General features: G+C 34.0%; 1 protein-coding gene across 6 annotated transcripts in view; it reads left to right on the top strand.

The window, feature by feature from the left end:
* PCDH11X (protocadherin 11 X-linked) overlaps positions 1 to 24,137 on the top strand; it is a 754,051-nt gene that overhangs the window by 239,030 nt on the left and 490,884 nt on the right. The gene's annotated exons all lie outside the window — the stretch shown is intronic.

Here is a 24,137-nt window from a genome sequence, read left to right as displayed (position 1 = left end):
TTTTTACTTATTTTTAAACTTTACTAAGTGCTGACACTGTGTCTTGTGAAAACCTTACTGTAATGGTATCTTAGTTCACACTATTGGTTAAGAGAAATGTATTCCAACCTTGAAAGCTGCACCTAACTTAAGCTGTTTGCCCATTTAGGAGCAGTGTAGAATAAACCCAAGAAATAAATTGAAGCAAACTTACAAAATTGCAACCTCAAGGATATTTGACTTTGAAAACTTATCTAAATAACACTTTTTCTGCATTGTTTTAAACTCTGGAGAAAACTATAGCACTCTGTCTTTTAAATATGAGAGGAATTTTTAAATATATAGTCATGTAAACTACAAACAAAGAAATATACAAATTTTAAGTATATATTTCCCTTACACAGCACTGTTTTTTATATCCACATTAACAAAGGTCAAAGTAACTCTAAAAGTTTGTCTAACAATTATTTTGGGTTGTGCTAGACTTTACATTCCTTTTAAATTCATAAGGTCTCCTTCTCAATCCCAAATTAAATTTTGTTTTACTTGATTTGAAAATGTAAACATGTGACAACCACTATTTTACAAAAGGCATCTTACAGAGGAAAGAAGCTTTCGGTAAAACCATATGAATAGCTTGCCTTATTTATGTAATTTACTGGATCATTTTTGTGGTCACCCCCTTTTTAATCAAAATGGTCTAGTTTTTTGGAAAATTTGGAAGAGTTCAGTTAATATGATTGAATTAACTTCTGAACATCTTGCTTCATTGAAATAGTATAATACTAACAAGAGATCAAAGATTTTAACTTTAATAATTTATACATATAAAATTAATTTATACATATAAAATTAATCATAGTAATAAGAAAATTCATGGGTGTGTGTAGGTAGCATGAAATAATTGCACCTCTAGAGAATCAACAGGCACTTGGTTGGACTACCAGAGTTGGAGCTCATCATGACTTAAGAGGGTTTTTAAAAGGGTCATTACTTAATGGCACATTGGTGGGTATAGTTATATAATTGCTTAAAGCTGTAGTTCAGATTATAAATGAACTGAGGTTACTTTCTTTAACACCATCTGAGTCAATTACTCATTTGATCATAGGCTTCTTTATTAATATAAGATACATATTATTTGTTACATGTAGCTCTAATTGTTTGGAGTTAAAATTAAGCTTTCACTTGGTTGTGCAGACGCAAGTTAAAACTACCTCCCCACCCCCCCACCCCCACCTCCAATCTGACTCCTCTTGTGATAGAAATTCATTCTCTAAATTCTCTTCTTAACTTGGTTGCAAAAAAAAAAAAATGCCACCCACATGCAATGGCTGCCTGTGTTCTTTTACCCTGGAATTCTGCCATTACTTAATGGTATGTGCTCAGCTATGTTAAATCTTTTATAACCCCCACCCTTATATTGTAGAAGCAAAAGAAAAAAAAAATAGTCCAAAGAAATTCTACCACCTGGCATATTGAGACTTTGAAAATTAAAGAAGGAATGTTAAGTTATGGACAGAAGAGTTTTTTTTTTTTTTCTTTTCAAATAGCACCTATGCAAGAAAGAAAGAAAAGCAAAAATATCACACAGCTGGGACTTCACAGGCTTAATTCACTTATAGCTATCAAAACTAAGATACCACTGCAGAGGATCTTTTCCACCTGTGTTAGCCAGTATGGTAGTTAGTAGTCATGTGTGGCTATTGAGCACATGAAATACAACTAGTTGAAGTTAAGATGTGCTGTAAGTATAAAATATTTAGCAGATTTTGATCACTTGGTATGGAAAAAATGTAAAATATCTTATTAATAATTAAAAAAATTGTATTGGAGTATATAATTGATGTATAATGTTATATAGGTTACAGGTGTACAGTATAGTGATTCACAATTTTAAAGGTTATACTCCATTAATAGTTATAAATATTTGCTCTATCTCCTGTGTGGTACAAATATATCCATGTAGCTTATTTTATACCTAATTTATACCTAATTGTACCTCTTAATCCCCTTGATTGCAAATTGAAATGAGAATATTTTAAATATATAGTATTAAATATTTTAAATTAATTTCACCTGTTTCTTCTTGCTTTCTTTAGCTATTAGATATTACATAGGCCTTACATTTTTGTTGAAAAACTCTCTTCTATACCAAAAGTAGTAAGGAAGATTTTGTTTGAAGTTTACTTGATACTAATTATTTATATTATGTCTGATTAACAAAATATCAAAGGCAAAGGCATGTACTATTTATGGATTTTAAAATCAAATATTAATATGGAATTACTATTATTAGTCACATGCATATTAACATTAAATATGCTTTTAAGGGTCCAGAAACTAAAAAGTTAATTAGGGACTCTCGACATCTCTTCACAGTGCCTTCTAAAGGGGATATTCTTTAGGCCACAGAAATGGTGATAACTGGCTAATTGGAAATGATGTTTGTGAAAAGTTTATCTATTGATGATAAGGAGCTATCTGAATTCCAAAATAATAAACTGTAAAACTTAGGTTTTTTTAGAGGACATACTCATTTTGCCCCCTTGTACTTCATATTTTCCTGCACTGAAAAGTAAAAAGATTTTCTTTTTTTTTAGGTATTTCTGAATTATGAGAAAGATAACCACACACATTTCTTTATTTTAATATATTAAATATATTTTGTGACAGATTTGCATGTGATTCATATCTAATAAAATCATAATTATTTCCAAATATTTGTCAAACTTCATCATTTAATGTTGGAATTAAGACTGAGAGAGCTGAAAAAGCTACTCATAGCATGTCTACTGTTGTTTTGCCCTCCAAGTATCTACTTGCAATGGCAAATAATGATTATGCTGGATGATTAATGGGATTTAAAGGATGCTGATTTTAATGTTAGTTTGAAATCTCTTACTTGCTTAATAAACAACTTAACTGAATAAAGAAGGTCTTGATCACTTGGGTTCTCTAAAGCCCCAATAATTTTGAGTGTGAGATTTCTAGTTTGACTACACTTCATGGAAATTTGAAGTTATGTTAGCTATATTCAGTAGAAGTAAATAAGGATACATATATATATATATATATATACATATCATTATAGAAACTACATTTAAAGTAAGAGATTAAATGGATTTAATAAATTTGCATGGTTATAGAATCATGAGGCCATATAATTCTGAGCAACACATTTTTTCCTTTGAATATTGTTTTCAATTGTCTTAATAGTTACAGCAGTTTATTCATTTTTTGTTATTAATGTTTTAAAAAACAGTGGTAACAATTATATCATTATCTTAGATTAAGTATTAGATAGTCCTCCTTCTAAGGAATTCTCTTTTATTTCAGTACTTTGATCTTGTCCTGGGAAATCATTAGGAACTCCTATGCACGTCTGCTCATTTAGTTAGTCCTTGAATTATCTGACAATTCTCACTTTAAATAAGTAGGAAACAGGCTATAAGAAGAGAAATTACTTATGCTTTTTGCGGGTACCCAAAATGATTCTCTAAAGCTCAAAGACACTTTCGATTTATTAGGTAGTGTGTGATTGGAGGAGCCATTGCACATCTGGGAAATATCATACAGATTCACATCAGAATGCCAAAGTAGAGAGATAGTAACTGACTGGATTTCCCTAGTGCAAAGTGTGTTTCTTTCTGTGAATAGAGTGGAAAATACTCCAATAACTTTTTATATTATTTTCTTTCCCCAATTCTATCAGAATTGGATCCTTTTCCCTCTACCTCCTTAGGACTATTTATTTTTTTGGCATATCCATCAAATGTGGAGATCTTTGCAGAGTCCCACAAAACACCACCATCTTAAAGTAACACATTCATATATTAATGTCCTAATAGTATTTTTACATTGTTATGCTCAGATACCAGAAAGGAAGAAATTACCAAAATAAAACAAAACAAAACCTAGGATAGGTTGTTTCACTAAACAGAAGAATGGAGAATGAAATAACCCTTGGGATGAGGAAACATCTGAAGACAATTTCTTGTTACTAGGCAGTGTGCAACCATCCTTTCAGATATGTCCAAATATGTCCTAAGCAATGTTCATAAGAAGCATATACATATTGGTTTTCCAATCATACACTTTGAATATGAAACACTTGCAACACAATTATAAGCTCTGATATAACTATACACATATTATAGGAGACAATAACATGATTTAATACAGAAAGAATTATGGTATCCATTCATTAAACTGAAGAACATGTAATCTTCCTAAATAATTAACAATAGAAGTACTATATACTCATTTGATTTCTGAAAAGCCTAATATGGGTAGATGTTAAATCATTTTTGCATCATATGGTTATATACAATTATATGATATTAGTGCCATTACATTTTTTAATGTTTCATGGTCTCTTGCACTTAGCTTATTGGGGATATCTAAAATAAAATGAAAGCCCACATTCTACATTCCTTTGGAGGTAGTGGGGCCATGCCTACCCTAAATAAGTTGTTTTCTTAAGCCCTTTCTTGATTATTTAGAAGGGGATGTAGCATAAACATGTGGTAGCAGATGATCTGTGGTTTGATTAAATGAACTGACAGACTGCTCAGAGACTGATTCAGCATTTTATTGTTATTGCAATAAATCTTTTGCAATTTGCTCCCATTTTTCTTCACGATAAGCATCTCCATTATAATGTTGGTGAAGTCATATAGCTACTTCACTCTTTTTCTACATTCCCTATTTTGAACCACATTTGAAAAGAATAGACTCATTGTGTGGTATTGCTAAGAGTGGTAGATGTTAGAAATGTCAAGATTTACCATTGAGTGTATAAAGAGCTATACAGAGAACTGAATACTTTCAGATACAGTTTAGATACATTGTTACCATTTTCTTTAGGGCATGATAAGCTAATGACAATGTAATTTTTCAAAGAGTTATGAATAATGGCAATGTTCCCAATAATAAGGGCTGCATGAGAAGAACTCCTTGCAAAAATGGGTTCCAGATAGTCTTAAGAGTTAATGGATTATTTAAGTTTCTAAATTCATCAGTTGACAGCTTTTACAAACATCAGGAAAAATGCTAGTTTTGATATTAATATTCCAACTTTAGCTTCAAAGGTAATTGTCCTGGATTTTAAAATGGTAGGGTAAAGGGCTACAGACATGAATACAAATAAAAATGAAAATCAGGGAAATATTTACATGAGTCAGTCAGACATAAGAAAGTGGAGGCTAGGCCTTCGAGTTTTTCAAAAGTAAGCATTACTGAGAAGTGGAGACAGACCTGAGATAGACTAGAGACCCCTGAAGTAGGAAATACATAACAAGTTGTTTTAATTGCTAATGCACTGTATTAACAGGGCAATCTATGACAATTTTGCTATCAATAATTGCTGAGACATGGTTAAGGAATAGACAAATCACCAACAGATGATACTGCCAGACAAATGGAGGCCTGGTAATTGTCTGCAGTATCAAAATCTCATGTATAATGATTTCTGAAGGTTGAGGTTTATGAGAGCAGTTCATTATGTATTTCAAACAAAGCTCTATTTTGCTATTGTTCTTCCATCGACTAGAGTAGTAAGCACTGAATCTGAAATTGTGCCCAAGGGAACCCATGTCTACCAGTTGGTTAACCTTGTGACATTCCACTAAAAAGCAGCAGTTTTTTTTTATTTTTTGGAATACATAATTCATGAACCTCTCATTGTTTAGCATTGATCAGCACTTGAATGAATTGAATTGCCATCATATTAACATAAGTAGTAATGCTTTAGTGAGGTTTTTGCTTTTTCTTTCTTTTCTTTTCTACAGTCCATCAAGTGATTCAGGGATTTGTCGTTTATAAAACAGGAAGTCAGTTTAGAAGACTGTGGAGTTATGAACCCAACAATGACAGCAGAAGGCTGTGAAGTACATCCTTACAACTGTTTTCATATTCCATTTAAACTCCCAGATTAGGCTGCCAGTATAGATTTGTTCTCAGACTTCTTGTCTTCTCTGTTGTCAGATATGTCTGTCTCTGCATTTTTCAGCTCTATACATAATTATTCTCAAATCTAGGTAAGTTGATGTGGGTATATAATTGCCCAATATGTCAGCAGGTGAGGAAATGCAATTTATATCCTTCAGGACCTGACAAGGTAATGCACTGAAGACATCGGTCTTTCTCTAAGGAGTACAAATGGAGATAGTAGTGATCTCTATGAATATGGAGAATTGCGATTATTCTGAGCCAAGGGGCTAGGTTTTTATCTTCACATGTTGAAGAGTGAGAACAAGCATCTATTTGAAAATGTGCTTTAATGAATAGGTATCATTTCACTGTTTTTCTCTTCCAGCATAATTTGCACATTTTAAACCAGGTAACCATTTTAGCAAGAAGAAAACAATTTAATTATGAGATAATGTTATGTACAGTTTGAACTAGAGAAGAAAGTTATTACTATGTCAGTGTGAGTTGGGCCATATTTGAATAGATCATTTAAGATACAGCCAAATGGGTTCCACAGTGGTAGTAAAAATTTCCTCAGTAAAACTACCCTTATTCTTGGGATGAAGAACCCCCCCACACCCCATGAGAAGTAAATAGGCACAAATGTCTCATATGATTTTGTGCCTAATCACTGTACATTCTAGAGACTCATTCATGGGTACACAGCCTTTCAACTGTAAATTCTTCAGAAATATATCTGTGTGAAAGCAGTAGTCTTGGAAATTTAGTTGCAGATTGCCACAAAGTTGCTAAGTGTCTAGTGAAGCAAAAAGGAGACATAGGACATCTTCAGATTTATCAGAGAAAGTGACTCAATTTTCCAGTGTATCAGCATTTGTAGGACAAATATATGGTGATATGAAAGAAATGAACTCTCTAAAACTTTTAAAACTCATTTTAGTGCAGTATATTAAAATGTCCACATTCATCATTTAGTTAGGTTATTACTTGATATAAATAAAAAAACACATTTTCTTAAACTCATTATTTTTGTCCTGAATCTACCTGTTTTGATTAAACATAAATTACATATGAATTTTTTATTCATAAAGCTTTATTCCTTTTTACTTATTTATACTTTGCTTTTTAAAAATATTCACCATAGTTGTTTGGTTAACATTCCACACATACCGGCTTAACTGAAAAAATGGACAGTAATATTTTATCAAAACTTTTCTTTGAAAAATATTTGAAGTATATACATAACGCAGAGATAAAGTTAACAATCGTTACTGAATCTATTTCTAGTAGATATTTAAAATAAAAATTTGGAACCATCATTCCTTGTTAAAAAATCCTTCGATGCCCTATGACATGCATGTGTTACTCGGATTTAATTGCTTATATCTAACTTCGAGTATGTCTAGCTACATTTGAGTAGTTGTCTCCCTTTTTTTTTCTTCCTAAAGGAACCTATAAAAGATCAGGGTGTGGAAATATGTCTTATTTCTCGCTCATTTTATACCCTAGGACAATTTGAGGCTCCTGTTCTAACTTCCAACTGCTCTATCATCTCCATTACTAGGCTGTCTGCCAATTGGATGATCATACTTTCCAATTCTCCTAGTAATTCAGAATTTAGAACAGTTTGATTTTGCCAACAGAATTCACCAGAACAATATGCTGTGCTGTCGTGAATACCTCCTAGTTTTAGAAAGAAAAAATTGAATGCTTTAAAAAATATACTTGGAGAGTGTTTTGAAATGAGTATCATAGTAATTTCTGAAATCTAGAGATTAAAAATATTAAAATACTGCTTTGATTTGATTGCTTACAATGGCAAACACACACAAACATACATACATTATTATCAATACATAAATACACTAAAGGTACTTTTTCTACAAGCAAAGCCTTTTTTATTGTAGTATATATGGTAACACTTTCAGTATCACCCAATGAATGTAGAATAACTACTGAATTCTGTGGGGGATTGCATTCTAATGAAAATGCAAGGTCAAATCCTAAATCTCCATACTTGAAAGTCACTCAGTTGATACCCTTTCAATCCCCATCCCCAGCCATGGCATTTTCACCACAGAAATACCTAGGTTGCCATTAGTATTTTCATAAAAGCTAATGCATTTGCTCCCCCTTTGCCCACTACTTTTCAGACTTTTTCTGTTTTTTTATATCTTTGCCTCTTTGCCTGTTGTTTGTTTGTTTGTTTGTTTTTGTTCTCTGGTTAATTTTATGAAAGGTTGTACTATGTCTTCAGAATTCAATTCCTAATACAAAATATGTTTTTATTGTCCAGTAACAATGTATTTACTTCAGAATATTCTGTTGTTGTTTAGAAGTGTATAACCCTAAAACAGTTATGCCTTTTAATGTGTGTTTGATAAAAGTATTTCATCCTGGCATAAGTGTGGCACATCCCAAGTAATAAAATTTGCATTTCACCCTCACATTGTAATTTTTATAGTGTTTCTTATCTATAGAAGTAAACTCTCTTTCATGTAATGATCTCTATAGTCCTAAAATAAGTCTAATTCAAAGTTTAAACACTGAGAAATCCTAATAGAGTGATTATTTGGCAGTTCATCATATGTGAGTTTGAAAATTAAATGATCCATAATATATTAAAAGATGTGCCTTTAAAACTTGTGCACTACACTTCAACAGTAGTTTCTTTATGCTTTTTAATAATTAAATTTGTACACATTGTGAAATTTCTTATGGAGTTTGACAAGCCAGAGATCTTTGCATTGGGAAATCTTCCCCTTTCCTGGAAAATCTTTGAAATATTCTTCAAATGGCAATAGTGTTGACTCAGAATTGCCTTTTACTATTCAATTTCCTGGACAAAGAGGATCATTGAGTGCTTTTATGCCAACCATTATGCATATTTTTATCAGAAAGGAACTAAGATATTTCATGTTTTTGGCAAATCTTGAAAGCAATGGAACAATAAAAATTATAAAATTGAAGATAACAATTAATATAGTCACCAACATAAATTATCACAGTAGGCATTAAAAAGAAAGAATTTTCTTTATATATATGTATATTAAAAGAACAATAAAGTAAAACTGAAATGTTTAATATATTCTATAATAGAAGTCACTTGTAGATCAATCTTTATTCCTGATTCATGGAAGGAAGTATTGGAGATCCAGTCTTAATGATACATATATGAAAGCTCCTTTCACTGTTCTGAGCTAAGATAACAAGGCACTTTGAAGACATTACATCTACTTGCTCTCACAGAGACTATGTGAGAAGACTGAATGAGCAGCTAAGCTTACACATAGTTTAGTGGGCCCAGAGTGGGGTGTGTGTGTGTGTGTGTGTGTGTGTGTGTGGTTTAGATGAAAATTTGAGAGATCAATTAACATGGGAACTGAAGTTAATAGATCTGACAAGCACAAGTCAATCACTATTAGACAGAGATGTTCGTCTTGTGATAACACGTAAATTAGTAAGAAGGTGTAAAATATTGATAATGTTGCTTCAATCTGTCTTTAATTTTATTTATTTTCTCCTCTCAGATTAGAAAGCAAAATTTTAAAAGTCCTCAGGGAAAGAGCAAGGAAAAACATTTCACTGCACAGTTCCCCTGACATCAACAAATTTTCTTTTTTCTTTTTACTTCCTCTTAAAGCCTTTGCATCTTTAGTGATAGTGTATATTCATGTGAAAAATTCATTACTTAGCACAATTTACACTTAATATATAAGCTATAGATTATGATTATATAGCTTAAAAATGAGTTAAGCAGAACTGTACAGAATTTCTAGACATGAACATTTATTTTATTTGTGCTATCTCTTTCTATAATAAGTATTATTTTTATATATGAATACATATTTATTCATATGTATTTTATATTATATATTTATATATATATATATTTTGTTTTTATTATTTTTTTTGGGGGGTACACCAGGTTCAATCAACTGTTTTTATACACATATCCCCATATTCCCTCCCTTCCTTGACGCCCCCTATATATATTTTTTATTTATATTCAATTAACTCAATCCTAAAGCACAGATGGTTAAGAAAAAAGTAATGTAACAGATGATGTCTCATTAATCCTAAGGATTTACTTTTTTTCCCTCTTGCATCAGCATTTTCTGACTTACACTAATAAAAGTAGTGAAAAACTACATCTTTATGTTGTGAAGTTATGTGATCAGAACTTGAGCACAGGAACAAATTTATGTGGATTTAGATTCAATTTGAATTATAATTAAGTCCTGAGTAAATGTGTTACTAAGGTAGGACACGTAGAACTAATAAGATAAATGATTGCGATATCATGCATCTTCCTTTCGATTTTGTTTTTAGTAAATATTATAAAATCTTATTTAAATAAACACGTATTTGGCCATTTAAACCAAAAGGCTAAACAGAAACATCGTGTTTGAATTTGCTCATATTTTTCTTCCCTTGGGCCACTAGCTAGAATCTTATCCATGGTTAAAGCACAGGCACAATTCTGGAAATGTTCTTAGGATTGCCAAAATCAACTGAGCAGGCAGTGCTTGTCCAATGAAGCTCTAAATGTCCTCTTGTATTTAATCATTGCATATACATATGGATCTGTGTGTTCCTAAAAGCATAATGCCAAGCCATATTAGCCACATCAAGGAAATTACTACCTTGTAATTCGTATCTATTTTACAGAAACATCTCTAAAATCTGCTCTCACACCTTAATCACTTTTTTATTCTTGGATTTCTTTGTCATTTCTCTGTTTAAATTGTTCATTTACAACTTGGCTCAATAAGTGCTTTGTGTTGTTATTAATTCCAAGTGTACAGCTGTTTAGAAACTTTTACAGAAAGTCTCTACTTGTTTGGAAATGAATCCAATTAAGAAATATAAATGACATTTCTTTCCAGCTTGGCAGAAACTGTGAGAGAGGAATTATTGCCAAAAGTTTATTGCTGTGTCTTCTTTTCAGTATGCTCCCTTCAAACTTTGTGGCAGTAAATGCCGAAGAACCTCATGTATCAAACTTATAGCAAGCTGTGAGCCAGGTGTCTTCAATTGCAGATCATATGTTTAACTACATTAATCATTTTAATCTTTTGAAAAAAATTCCCCCAAATTGACTAACCTTAACCTCAGTGAAACTGTGGTTGCAAAGTTCTTTATTTTCTCACTTGTGAATTCTGTTACTTCTTCTGCCTGCAATAACTATAGGAAAAGATATAGGCACTTTTTTTCCCATAGATGGCAGGCAGTATACTTATAGTTTTGAGTAAATTTAGACTGTTAGCACCTTGAGAACAGGGGTCAGTGCCACACTTTTATACAAAACTCAATCATTTAGTCCATTGCTATGCCTCCTGCTGTCACTCAGTGATCTGTTTATATTTACATTCTAAAATACTGTCCAGGTGTTGTACTACCTTTGATAGTCATCAAAACCAATTGCAATGTGCACTATGGTATGATGTTTGGGTGAAAAGAAGAGGTCTTCTCTATAATTTCTCTGAAAACCAGCTCCAAGTTACAAGTAGCCAAAGATAAATGATGGCTGAACTCAACAGATTAATTCAAATTATCACTAAATCAAACATGTTTTTGAAACATTTCTACCGTATTGGTAGGACTACCATTTACAGCATTTAGTAGAATGTATATTCAATGCCCTTTCCCTTTTTTCAGGTGTTTAGCTTTTATAATTTAGGTTTTGGGGGTTTAAATAGGCAATGTGTTTGAATGGTTCAAAGATCAAAACCATGTAAGAAGGTACACATCTAGAAACCTTACTTCCATTCCAGTCCCTGTCTATCCCACTTATCCTTGCCTCTGTAAGCAATCACTTTCAGTTTTCTTATATATGTTTCCAGAGTTTCTTTATGTAGATATAAGCAAATATTCATAGGATGTGTCCTATTTGTTATAAACAGTCTCCTATAGATGGATACCAGAATTCAACTACAATGTTAAAATGTCAAACAGCGCTGTAATAAATGACATTATAGAGATATCACTCATACATATTCCTAGAAGTGTGATTGTTAGGTCAAATTAACTTTAAAAATCAATTTATCTAGTTCTAGAAAAATGTTACTATTGTTTTGGGGATTACATCAAATTTAATATTAATTTAGGGAGAAGCATCAGCTTTATGATGTTGAGCCTTCCTATCCAAGATTACAGCAATGCCTTTTCCTTGTTCCACTTTAAGGTTGTGTCCTGAAATATTTTAAATATTTTTTCTTATGACCATTGCACAGTTCCAGTTATATTTATTCCTGGATACTTTATCTTTTTCATTGTTGCTATTGTAAATGCCCTTGCAGTCTTAGCAAAGAAATTTCTGCAAATGTAAGAAATATGAGGATATTAAGCAAAATTGGTAGTAGCACACAGTATATTTTTATCAAATATATGCTAATCCAAATATTTTATTTGCATTAATATTTAATGAATAATTGTTTCTCTTGCTAATTTTATATTACCATAGTAAAAGATGGAATTTCTCAAATATTTCCTGATTAATATATTATCATAAAATTTTTCAAATTGGGGAAAATAAAAAAAAGCCTTATAATTATTTAGTGATTTATCTCTTTAAACAAATTCAAATACTGAGTTGACGCTATAGTTAACAAAGCATCACTTACATTTTTCAAGCTGGTCGCTAAGAGTTAGCTGTGTGACACCCTTTGATGTTAATGGGATCCAGTGCCTAAATCTCCATGAGCAGCTTGGAAATGTAACATGTCTGTGAGGCAGTAATGTCACAGCTGCTGTATTTTTTATAGATTTCTTTATTCACTTTATTTCATATATATGTAAATATATAATAGTAATATTAAGCACTTTTCATCTTTAAAGCACTGTTAACTCATGAAATCTAACACCTTTGAAAAGAGAGTAAACAATTTTACCTTCATTTTAGCAGAAGGACAGTAAATTATTGAGGCCAAGTGATTCACAATATTACAAGAAAGGTGGCTATTTGAACTGAACTGCTGTTGGATGTAGACATAGACCAAGTCAGAAGTAAAAACTTGAAGCAGAAAATTAGTGCAGGAACCTTGCAGTGAGTAGCAGTACTTATTCTCATCTACCTATCCCACAAGCTAGCCTGGCTATCCTTGTATCTGCTAAGCTCAATTTGTAACTTTATTTTATTTCTTTCCCAGCTCTTGCTGTAGAATAACTGAAACCCTCTACAATTACTTGAGTGGGTACTGCAAAATTTAAAAGCATTTCTTAAAAGTATGCCATTTCATATCATAAACTACAATTTTAACTTTTATTTGTCATAAACTTTTTTTTACAAAAATTGGAAGCAGGGCAATTTTATCACTATAGAATTTTTAGAAGAAGGGAGAGGAATTGTAGCCAAAGAGATATAAAGGCAAAGCTCAATTAAGGTATGGAGTAACTGAAGTATAATATTTAGATAGAATATTGTATCACCAGATTTTAAAAGTTTAACTTCCTTGAGATAGTAACCTTTACAATATGCATAGAAAATGACCAATCAAATTAATTTATTAACATTATTTATTAGTTTGCAAAGTGTCTTTGTATGTAAGCAATATGAACTGATAGAGTATGTAAATCTAATTATTAGGAAGCAGAGTTCTATGACAAGCAGAGTAAGAAAAATTACTTAATAATAGAGTCCTGGATGTCACTTAACTTTGTCAGCATCATACAGTCCAAGATCTGTTCCTGAAAAGATGCCAGGTTCAAAACAGGTTTTTTGGGGAAGTTCCCTGGTGGCCTAGTTGTTAGGATTCGGTGCTTTCACTGTGGAGGCCTGGGTTCAATTCCTGGTTGGGAAAACATCCCTCATGCTGCCAAAATACAAAAAAGAAAAAAGAAAAAAAAAAAAAGATTTTTCTCACAAAGTGTACATCAGTGTCAAAGGAAATATATGATGATTTAGTTCTCTAGTGTATTCTCTTTTTTTTTGTTTGTTTTGTTTTGTTTTTTTTTGGGGGGTACATGTTCATTTAATTTTTTTATTTTTTTATTTTTTTGGGGGTACACCAGGTTCAATCAACTGTTTTTATACACATATCCCCATATTCCCTCCCTTCCTTGACGCCCCCCCCTCGAGTCCCCCCCACCCTCCCTGCCCCAGTCCTCTAAGGCATCTTCCATCCTCGAGTTGGACTCCCTTTGTTATACAACAACTTCCCACTGACTATTTTACAGTTGGTAGTATATATATGTCTGTGCTACTCTCTCGCTTCGTCTCAGTTTCCCCTTCACCCCCCGCCCCCTCCCATACCTCGAGTTCTCCAGTCCATTCTCTGTATCTGCTTCCTTGTTCTTGTCACTGAGTTCATCAGTACCATTTTTAGATTCCGTATATGTGAGTTAGCATACAATATTTGTCCTTCTCTTTCTGACTTACTTCACTATGTATGACAGATTGTAGTTCTATCCACCTCATTACATATAGCTCCATCTCATCCATTTTTATAGCTGACTAATATTCCATTGTATATATATGCCACATCTTCTGTATCCATTCATTTGTTGATGGGCATTTCGGTTGCTTCCATGTCCTGGCTATTGTAAAGAGTGCTGTAATAAACATTGTGGTACACGTTTCTTTTGGGATTATGGTTTTCTTTGGGTATATGCCCAGTAGTGGGATTACTGGATCATATGGTAGTTCTATTTGTAGTTTTTGAAGGAACCTCCAAATTGTTTTCCATAGTGGCTGTACCAACTTACAGTCCCACCAACAGTGCAGGAGAGTTCCCTTTTCTCCACACCCTCTCCAACATTTGTGGTTTCCAGACTTTGTGATGATGGCCATTCTGATTGGTGTGAGGTGATCCCTCATTGTGGCTTTGACTTGCATTTCTCTGATGATGAGTGATGTTGAGCATCTTTTCATGTGTTTGTTGCCCATCTGTATGTCTTCTTTGCAGAAATGTCTATTTAGGTCTTCTGCCCATTTGTGGATGGGGTTATTTGCTTTTGTGGTATGAAGCTGCATGAGTTGCTTGTATATTTTGGAGGTTAATCCTTTGTCCGTTGTTTCATAGGCAATTATTTTTTCCCATTCTGAGGGTTGCCTTTTAGTCTTGTTTATGGTTTCTTTTGCTGTGCAAAAGCTTTTAAGTTTCATGAGGTCCCATTCGTTTATTCTTGATTTTATTTCCATGATTCTAGGAGGTGAGTCAAAAAGGATCTTGCTTTGATAGATGTCATAGAGTGTTCTGCCTATGTTTTCCTCTAGGAGTTTTATAGTGTCTGGCCTTACATGTAGGTCTTTAATCAATTTGGAGTTTATTTTTGTGTATGGTGTTAGGAAGTGTTCTAATTTCATTCTTTTACATGTTGCTGTCCAATTTTCCCAGCACCACTTATTGAAGAGGCTGTCTTTTTTCCATTGTATACTCGTGCCTCCTTTGTCAAAGATAAGGTGCCCATATGTGTTGGGGCTTACTTCTGAGTTCTCTATTCTATTCCATTGATCTTCCTTTCTATTTTTGTGCCAGTACCATACTGTCTTGATCACTATGGCCTTGTAGTATAGTTTGAAGTCAGGAAGCCTGATTCCACCAACTCCATTTTTCCTTCTCAAGATTGCTTTGGCTATTCGGGGTCTTTTGTGTTTCCATACAAATCGTAAGATTTCTTGCTCTAGTTCTGTGAAAAATGCCATTGGTAATTTGATCAGGATTGCATTGAATCTGTAAATTGCTTTGGGTAGTACAGTCATTTTCACTAGGTTGATTCTTCCAATCCAGGAACATGGTATGTCCCTCCATCTGTTTGTGTCGTCTTTGATTTGTTTCATCAATGTCTTAAAGTTTTCTGCATACAGATCTTTTGCCTCCTTAGGCAGGTTTATTCCTAGGTATTTTATTCTTTTTGTTGCAATGGTGAATGGGAGAGTTTCCTTAATTTCTCTTTCTGCTCTTCCGTTGTTAGTGTATAGGAATGCAAGAGATTTCTGTGCATTAATTTTGTATCCTGCTACTTTACTAAACTCATCAATTAGTGCTAGCAGTTTTCTGGTAGAGTCTTTAGGGTTTTCTATATATAATATCATGTCATCTGCAAAGAGTGACAATTTTACTTCTTCTTTTCCAATTTGGATGCCTTTAATTTCTTTTTCTTCTCTGATTGCTGTGGCTAACACTTCCAAAACTATGTTGAATAACAGTGGTGAGAGTGGACACCCTTGTCTTGTTCCTGTTTTTAGGGGGAATTCTTCCAGTTTTTCTCCATTGAGAACAATGTTGGCTTTTGGTTTGTCATATATGGCTTTGATTATGTTGAGGTAATTTCCTTCTATGCCCATTTTCTGGAGAGCTTTTATCATAAATGGATGTTGAACTTTGTCAAAAGCTTTTTCTGCATCTATTGAAATGATCATATGGTTTTTATCCTTCAATTTGTTGATATGATGTATCACGTTGATTGATTTGCGTATATTGAAGAATCCTTGCATCCCAGGGATAAACCCCACTTGATCATGGTGTATGATTTTTTTAATGTGCTGTTGCAGTCTGTTAGCTAGTATTTTGTTGAGGATTTTTGCATCTATATTCATCAGTGATATTGGTCTGTAGTTTTCTTTTTTTGTGACATCTTTGCCTGGTTTTGGTATCAGGGTGATGGTGGCCTCGTAGAATGAGTTTGGGAGTGCTCCGCCTTCTGCAATATTTTGGAAGAGTTTGAGAAGGATAGGTGTTAATTCTTCTCGAAATGTTTGATAGAATTCGCCTGTGAATCCATCTTGTCCTGGGCTTTTGTGTGTTGGGAGATTTGAAATCACTGCCTCAATTTCTGTACTTGTGATTGGTCTGTTCATGGTTTCTATTTCTTCCTGGTTCAGTCTTGGAAGATTGTATTTTTCTAAGAATGTATCCATTTCTTCCAGGTTCTCCAGTTGATTGGCATATAGTTGCTTGTAGTAGTCTCTCATGATGTTTTGTATTTCTGAGGTGTCCGTTGTGACTTCTCCTTTTTCATTTCTAATTCTGTTGATTTGCATCTTCTCCCTTTTTTTCTTGATGAGTCTGGCTAATGGTTTATCAATTTTGTTAATCTTCTCAAAGAACCAGCTTTTAGTTTTATTTATTTTTCTTATGGTTTCTTTCCTTTCTTTTTCGTTTATTTCTGCTCTGATCTTTATGATTTCTTTCCTTCTGCTCACTTTGGGGTTTCTTTGTTCTTCTTTCTCTAGTTGTTTTAGGTGTAAGGTTAGGTTGTTTATTCGATAATTTTCCTGTTTCTTAAGGTAGGACTCTATTGCTATAAACTTCCCTCTTACAACTGCTTTTGCTGCGTCCCATAGGTTTTGGGTTGTTGTGTTTTCGTTGTCATTTGTTTCTAGATATTTTTTGATTTCCTCTTTGATTTCTGTAGTGATTCCTTGGTTGTTTAAGAGTGAATTGTTTAGCCTCCATGTGTTTGTCTTTTTTGCAGTTTTTTTCCTGTAATTGATATCTAGTCTCATGCCATTGTGGTCTGAGAAGATGCTTGATATGATTTCAATTTTCTTGAATTTGCTGAGGTTTGATTTGTGACCCAAGATGTGATCTATCCTGGAAAATGTTGCATGTGCACTTGAGAAGAAAGTGTAGTCTGTCGTTTTTGGATGGAATGTCCTATAAATATCAATTAAGTCGAGATGGTCTAATGTGTCATTTAAAGCTTGTGTGTCTTTATTTATTTTCTGTTTGGATGATCTGTCCATTGATGTAAGTGGGGTGTTCAAGTCTCCCACTATAATTGTGTTACTGTCGATGTCCCCTTTTATAGCTGTTAGCATTTGCCTTATGTATTGAGGTGCTCCTATATTGGGGGCATAGATATTTACCATTGTGATATGTTCTTCTTGGATGGATCCCTTGATCATTATGTAGTGTCCTTCCTTGTCTCTTGTAATAGTCTTTACTTTCAAGTCTAATTTGTCTGATATGAGTATTGCTACTCCAGCTTTCTTTTGACTTCCATTTGCATGGAATATCTTTTCCAACCCGTTACTTTGATTCTATATGTATCCCTTGGTCTGAAGTGGGTTTCTTGTAGGCAGCATATAGAAGGGTCTTGTTTTTGTATCCATTCAGCCAGTCTGTGTCTTTTGGTTGGAGCATTAAATCCATTTACATTTAAAGTGATTATTGACATGTGTGTTCCAATTACCATTTTCTTAATTGTTTTGGTTTTGTATTTGTAGGTGTTTTCCTTTTCTTATGTTTCCTACTTAGCGAAGTTCCTTTAGCACTTGTTGTAAGGCTGGTTTGGTGGTACTGAATTCTCTTAACGTTTGCTTGTCTGGAAAGCTTTTGATTTCTCCCTCAAATCTGAATGAGATTCTTGCTGGGTAGAGTATTCTTGGCTGTAGGTTTCTCTCTTTCAGGACTTTCAGGATATCCTGCCATTCCCTTCTGGCCTGCAGAGTTTCTGTAGAAAGGTCAGCTGTTATCCTGATGGGTTTTCCCTTATATGTTGTTTGTTGCTTTTCTCTTGCTGCTTTTAATATTTTTTCTTTGTGTTGAATTGTCGTTAGTTTGATTAATATGTGTCTTGGTGTATTTCTCCTTGGGTTTATTCTGTATGGGACTCTCTGTGCTTCTTGGACTTGGTGAATTATTTCCTTTCCCATGTTGGGGAAGTTTTCCACTATAACCTCTTCAAATATTTTCTCAGACCCTTTCTTGTTTTCTTCTTCTTCTGGGATGCCTATAATTCGAATGTTGGTACGTTTAAGGTTATCACTGAGGTCTCTGAGGCTGTCTTCTAGTCTTTTTATTCTTTTTTCTTTTTCCTGCTCTGTGGCGTTTATTTCTCCCATTCTATCTTCCAACTCACTTATTCGTTCTTCTGCCTCAGTTATTCTGCTGTTTATACCATCTAGAGTATTTTTAATTTCAGTTATTTTGTTATCCATTGCTGTTTGTTTTTCTGAGTTCTTATGAAGTGTTTCTTGTACTTTCTCTATTTTGTTATCGAGATTTTGTATCATTTTTACTATCATGACTCTAAATTCTTTTTCAGGCATTTTTCCTATTTCCTCCTCATTTATTTGGTCTTGTGGGTTTTTTTCCTGCTCCTTTGCCTGCATGGGGTTTCTTTGTTTCCTCATGGTTGTCCAAGCTTTTGGGGTTGCTTGTCCTGGTGATAGAGGTGTTTATAGAAGACTGTCCAAGCCTCAGACTAATGTCCAAGCATTGGATTAAACGAATATTCAGTCTAGGAAACACATACATATATGAGACACACAATTATTGAATCCGTTAGGACATAAGGCTCTAGAAAGACCTGACAGAACCCCAGTGTGCTATCAGATATTCAAAGAGAAACCCAGCAGAAATTGACAACTGAAACAGAACAAATCAGAGACAAAAGCAAAAGCAAACAAACAACAAATAACACCCTACACATACAAACATCAATCCAGAGAGATTTTGTAAGCTAGGATCAAATATAGAAATGAGCTGGAGTACCACCAGAGAGAATGGAGATTCTCAGAATGTAATTAGACAACTGTACTAAGAACTAAGATAAAGACAAAAGCCTAATATTAATACCAAGGCAGTGCATCATCTGGAGACTAGAGCAAGGAGTCTGAGCAGACCGATAGTGTTGCTTATAAGTATGTTAAGATAAAATACACTTAAAATGGCTGGAAGAAAGGGGAACAGAAGAGTGTAATGTGGTTGGAAATATGCAAAGAAAAAGAAAGGAATAGAAGTGTATAAAAGAAAGGGATGAAAGGAAAGTATGAGAGATATTTTGTCTGTACTACCAAAAACTTAGCTAGATATAGAAGTATATAAAAAGGCAAAAAAAAAAAAAAGAATAAAAAATATCCTTAAAAAATTATGTTATAAAACTTGTAGATCCCTTAGGGCTAAGATCGTATTTAATAAATCAAAAAAAAAAAAAAAAAAAGAGAGAGAAAGAAAAAAAAGAAAAAAAATCCAGAACTGATCCCAGAATGGACCAGTTCAATAGGTATTGATGCTACTATTTCTGTTTCCTTAGCATCTCAGCTGTAAGTGTCCTTCTCCTTGCCTTGGGTTTTTTTTTTTTTTTTTTTTGCGTTATTCTGTGACCAGCAGAGGCTCCTTTATTGTTCGTCTGTAAGCCTCGGTGTGTGGGGAGGGAGAGGGTACAATAGTGGCTCCTTCTCCTGGGAGTGAGTGAGCAGTGGCGCACTGTTGTTTCAGTCAGGCTTGGAGGTGCCTGTTGCAGAGGGCGCTGGTGGCTCAGGCGTACACAGAAAGTCTTAGAGTTGGGCCTCTCTCGGGGTTTTTTCTTTTTGATGCTGTTTTTTTTTTTTCTCTCGGCAGCCTCCCTGCTGCTGGCGTTGCAAGGAGTTTTAATCTAGCCCCGCCCGAGCGCCTGAGGGTGCTTGTTATCCCTGAGAGCCTTAGGTGGCCCGAAGGGCGTCTCTCTGCTGCCTGTTGCAGAGGCACCGAAAGAGAGGGAGAGGCTATGCGTGCGGCTCCTCCCCCCCGCCCGGGAGCCTGCAGCCTCCAGCCACCATCATGGCCGGGCAGCTCTCAGGGACCGGCACTCCTCTCCGCGGACCTCCTCCCTCCTGTCCTCTCAGTCCGTCACCCTACCGGCAACAATGTTTCTCACCCTGAACCAGCTCTCCAGTTCCCACGCTCCCGCTCCTGGACCCTCCGTTCAGCCGCGGATCGATGTCTCGGTCCGGGAACGCTGAGCTGCGCTGCGGACCCTCCGTATGTTTCTCACTCCCTCCCGTCTGCCACAGCTCCGCCGCTTCACCCTCTTTGAGCCCTCGTAGATGCCTCCCTACCGGCTATGTCGGGCTCCCCGCAGCCCTTTCTGGTGTCCGAGGCCGTCTGCTGGTGTTCAGCTGGTTCTCTGTGGGAATGACTGCGTCCTTCCGTGCATTCCCAATGCATCTGTGGAGAGGGATGCACTCCACGTCTCTCTACCTCGCCACCATCTTTTTTTCCCTATTCTCTTTTTTTAATAAGGTGCTGCATTGGCAATAAGACTGACAAGTGTATTCAGCCAAGATGGATTTGTGGTTCACTCAGGAGAATTTAACATCATGATAAGAAAAGAAAAAAAAAAAAAAAGGAATTTAGTATTTCCAAGTCTGATTGCCTTAGGAAGACACTGTATTTTAAATCAGCATGCATCAATTTTGAATATCCAAGGGAACTGAAAGAAATGTTTAGCAGAGGCTTAGAAAAATACAAAACACTATCATCCTGAGGTTAGTTTTCTGCTGCATTGAGTCTTACCTTCCATACTTCAATATGATAAAAACTTTCCCTCAATCTATCAATATAGATTAATGTTTTGCCATTACAATATGAATATAATGCAGAGTGTTCTATTTCCCATTCTGACCTTTACCACAAAACTGGTGTTTTTATAGCAGACTATGAGAGGAAATAATTTTTAAACAGAATTCCAATAATGCATTTGTAAACATAACCTCTATCCTTTGAACTACTAAGTGTTAACCTTGCTATAAAAAATGCCATTCCTTTAGGTTTTGAATAAGCTATAAGAAGTAAGGACATATAATTAAAATGCAAAGGTGCTAATGGTCAGAATTGTCTAAGATTAGTCTAAAATGTGTATTTCTAAGCATCAAATAATGCTATATAAATGTTTAATTACCATTACAAGTTTTATAATAGGATGAAGTTATTCTTTGGTGGTAAATTTTTTGAAGAAGACACTATATAATTCAGCTATTGACCAATTGAGCTGCAATTCTTCTTAGCAGTTAATCTTTTCTAAAAGTTACTTCATAATTCAAATGGCCATTTTAAACAAATTGATAGTCCCTAAATATAAATCAATCATATGTTTAAAAGGATTTTAGTTTTAAACTTATAGATAAAACTACTTAGAAAGTCCAGCTTATTGAAAATGAAGAGAATTTTTCATGTAGTTTAATTCAATTGGAATAAGAAATCTTAGGATCTTTCAAAGAAAGAAAAAAATAAAATCCTACATTAAGAATTCACAGTGTGAATGCCAGTATAGACTACATATCTAAAAAATCAAAGGAAAACTTTGAATTTCAGAAGACATCATATTTTTGACAGATTTAAATATCCCTGTCAGGTTCTGCTTTGTTTTCCTAGTGGAACCAGGGTATACAGATAACCTTTTTAAGGCAGGTTAATCTATGAATCCAATTAGCCTCTGGGGTTTTCTGGGACTTTGGTAGCTCCACAAACAAAATATTTTCACCTGAAAAGAATGTCTGTATCCTTAGATTTTTTGGCAAAAGAAATATTATTATGAGCCTGATTTAGTTTAATCTGCATCAGTGGTATTTTATTATTAGCATTCTCTCTCTAGGTTTGTAGGATATGAAAGTTAGCCCTGTATTTAGCCTTAAACATTCTGAGATGGATTTGAATCACTTAAAACTAAATTAAAAAAAAAATCCCCCCCTTTTTTAACTAATTGGAAAGTTAGCATGTCTTTTCCCAAGGCAGCTGAGTACTCAGAGTAAAAATAATTTTAAAAATGCATCTACCTAAAAATTTCATATCTTACCTTAATGCTTCTAGCTATTGATAAGAGAGGAGTTTTTAATGAAAATGTAGTTGCCACTCTATTAGAAACTCAGTTCAAATAGGCTTTATCCACTAGTCTCAAACAAAAATATGTCACTTGATGAAGGTAAATTTCCTCAAATAGTAATCAATATTCCATATATTTCTTTAATTATAAGATAACATGTAAGTAAGAAAATGCATAAGAAAGGAAACAATCATCAGATATTTATTCAGTTTTCTTTAATAATAAAATCACTAAGTTGAAAGAGCGCTAGAACATGTAGTCCAATGCCATCATTTTATAAAAGGGAAAATTGAAATCCTGAAAGATAAAAGTTTTTTCCAAATCACATACTTAGTGACAGAGCTGGGGCCAACATCCATCTTGCAACCCTCACTCTAATGCTCATTTTCCTAAAAAGCACTGATTATCACTCAACCAAACATTGTGGGGAGTGCAATAATAATAATAATAATAATAATAATAATAATAAAAAAATAATAAAAGATATAAGGTATAATCCTTGCTTTTATGGATCTTATAATTTAGTAGGAGAGACATATAAGACAAAAATCAGGGCAGGCAAGACGTGTTCTTTTTGTCCAGAAGCCAGATACATCATGGTGGGCTTGTAGGGCTGTGGGAGGCTTGACAAAGATGTAGTATCCAGGGGTAAGATGAGATTGTGGTGAGGAATATTATTTTATAGTTATTACAGTGTCATACTGCTTTAAAATTTTAAAATAAATAATCTCCCCCAGAGTTTAAGAAATGTTTGGTATTTTGTTTTTTCTCCCAATGCAAAATACAAGTGAATTAAAATATTAATGATTTTGATTATATAATTGCTACTTATGGGCATTTGTGTGGATAATTTGAATAGGCATGTTCATTTTTTAGTTAAAGGGATTCATTATAATGTTTCCATATGTCATTGTTATATCATCATGTTCTTTGCTTATATTATTCTAAAAATTATTTACTTCTCTTTTTTATTCTACCAGGATACACCATTTGGGGATTTAATCCACTATTATTAAACTTCTAATCATGAGTTAAGAAAATCTTTGCTATTAATTTGTTCAGCCATTTTTCTTTTTTTTGTAATTATTTTTTATTGGGGTATCATTGTTTTACAATGTTGTGTTAGTTTCTACTGTACAGTAAAGTGAATCAGCTATATGTGTACATATATCCCATCTTTTTTGGATTTCCTTCCCATTTAGGTCACCACAGAGGATTGAGTAGAGTTCCCTGACCTATACAGTAGGTTCTCATTAGTTATCTACTTTATACATAGTATCAATAGTGTATATATGTCAATCCCAATCTCCTGATTCATCCCACTCCCCTTCCCCCCTTGGTGTGCATACGTTTGTTCTCCACATCTGAGTCTCTATTTCTGCCTTATAAATAAGATCATCTATACCATTTTTCTAGATTCTACATGTATGCATTAAAATACAGTATTTGTTTTTCTCTTTCTGACTTACTTCACTCTGTATGACAGTCTCTAGCTCCATCCATGTCTCTACAAATTACCCAATTTTGTTTCTTTTATTTATTTATTTTTTAACTTTTTATTTTATATTGGAGTATAGCTGATTAACAATGCTGTGACAGTTTCAGGTGCAGAGCAAAGTGACTCCGCCATGTATATACATGTATCCATTCTCCCCAAAATTCCCCTCCCATCCAAGCTGCCACATAACATTGAG

The sequence above is a fragment of the Hippopotamus amphibius genome, chromosome X (assembly GCF_030028045.1).
Source record: "Hippopotamus amphibius kiboko isolate mHipAmp2 chromosome X, mHipAmp2.hap2, whole genome shotgun sequence".
Lineage (NCBI taxonomy): Eukaryota > Metazoa > Chordata > Mammalia > Artiodactyla > Hippopotamidae > Hippopotamus > Hippopotamus amphibius.
The sequence above is the reverse complement of the archived record's forward strand: the minus strand, read 5'-3'. Positions and strand labels throughout refer to the sequence as shown.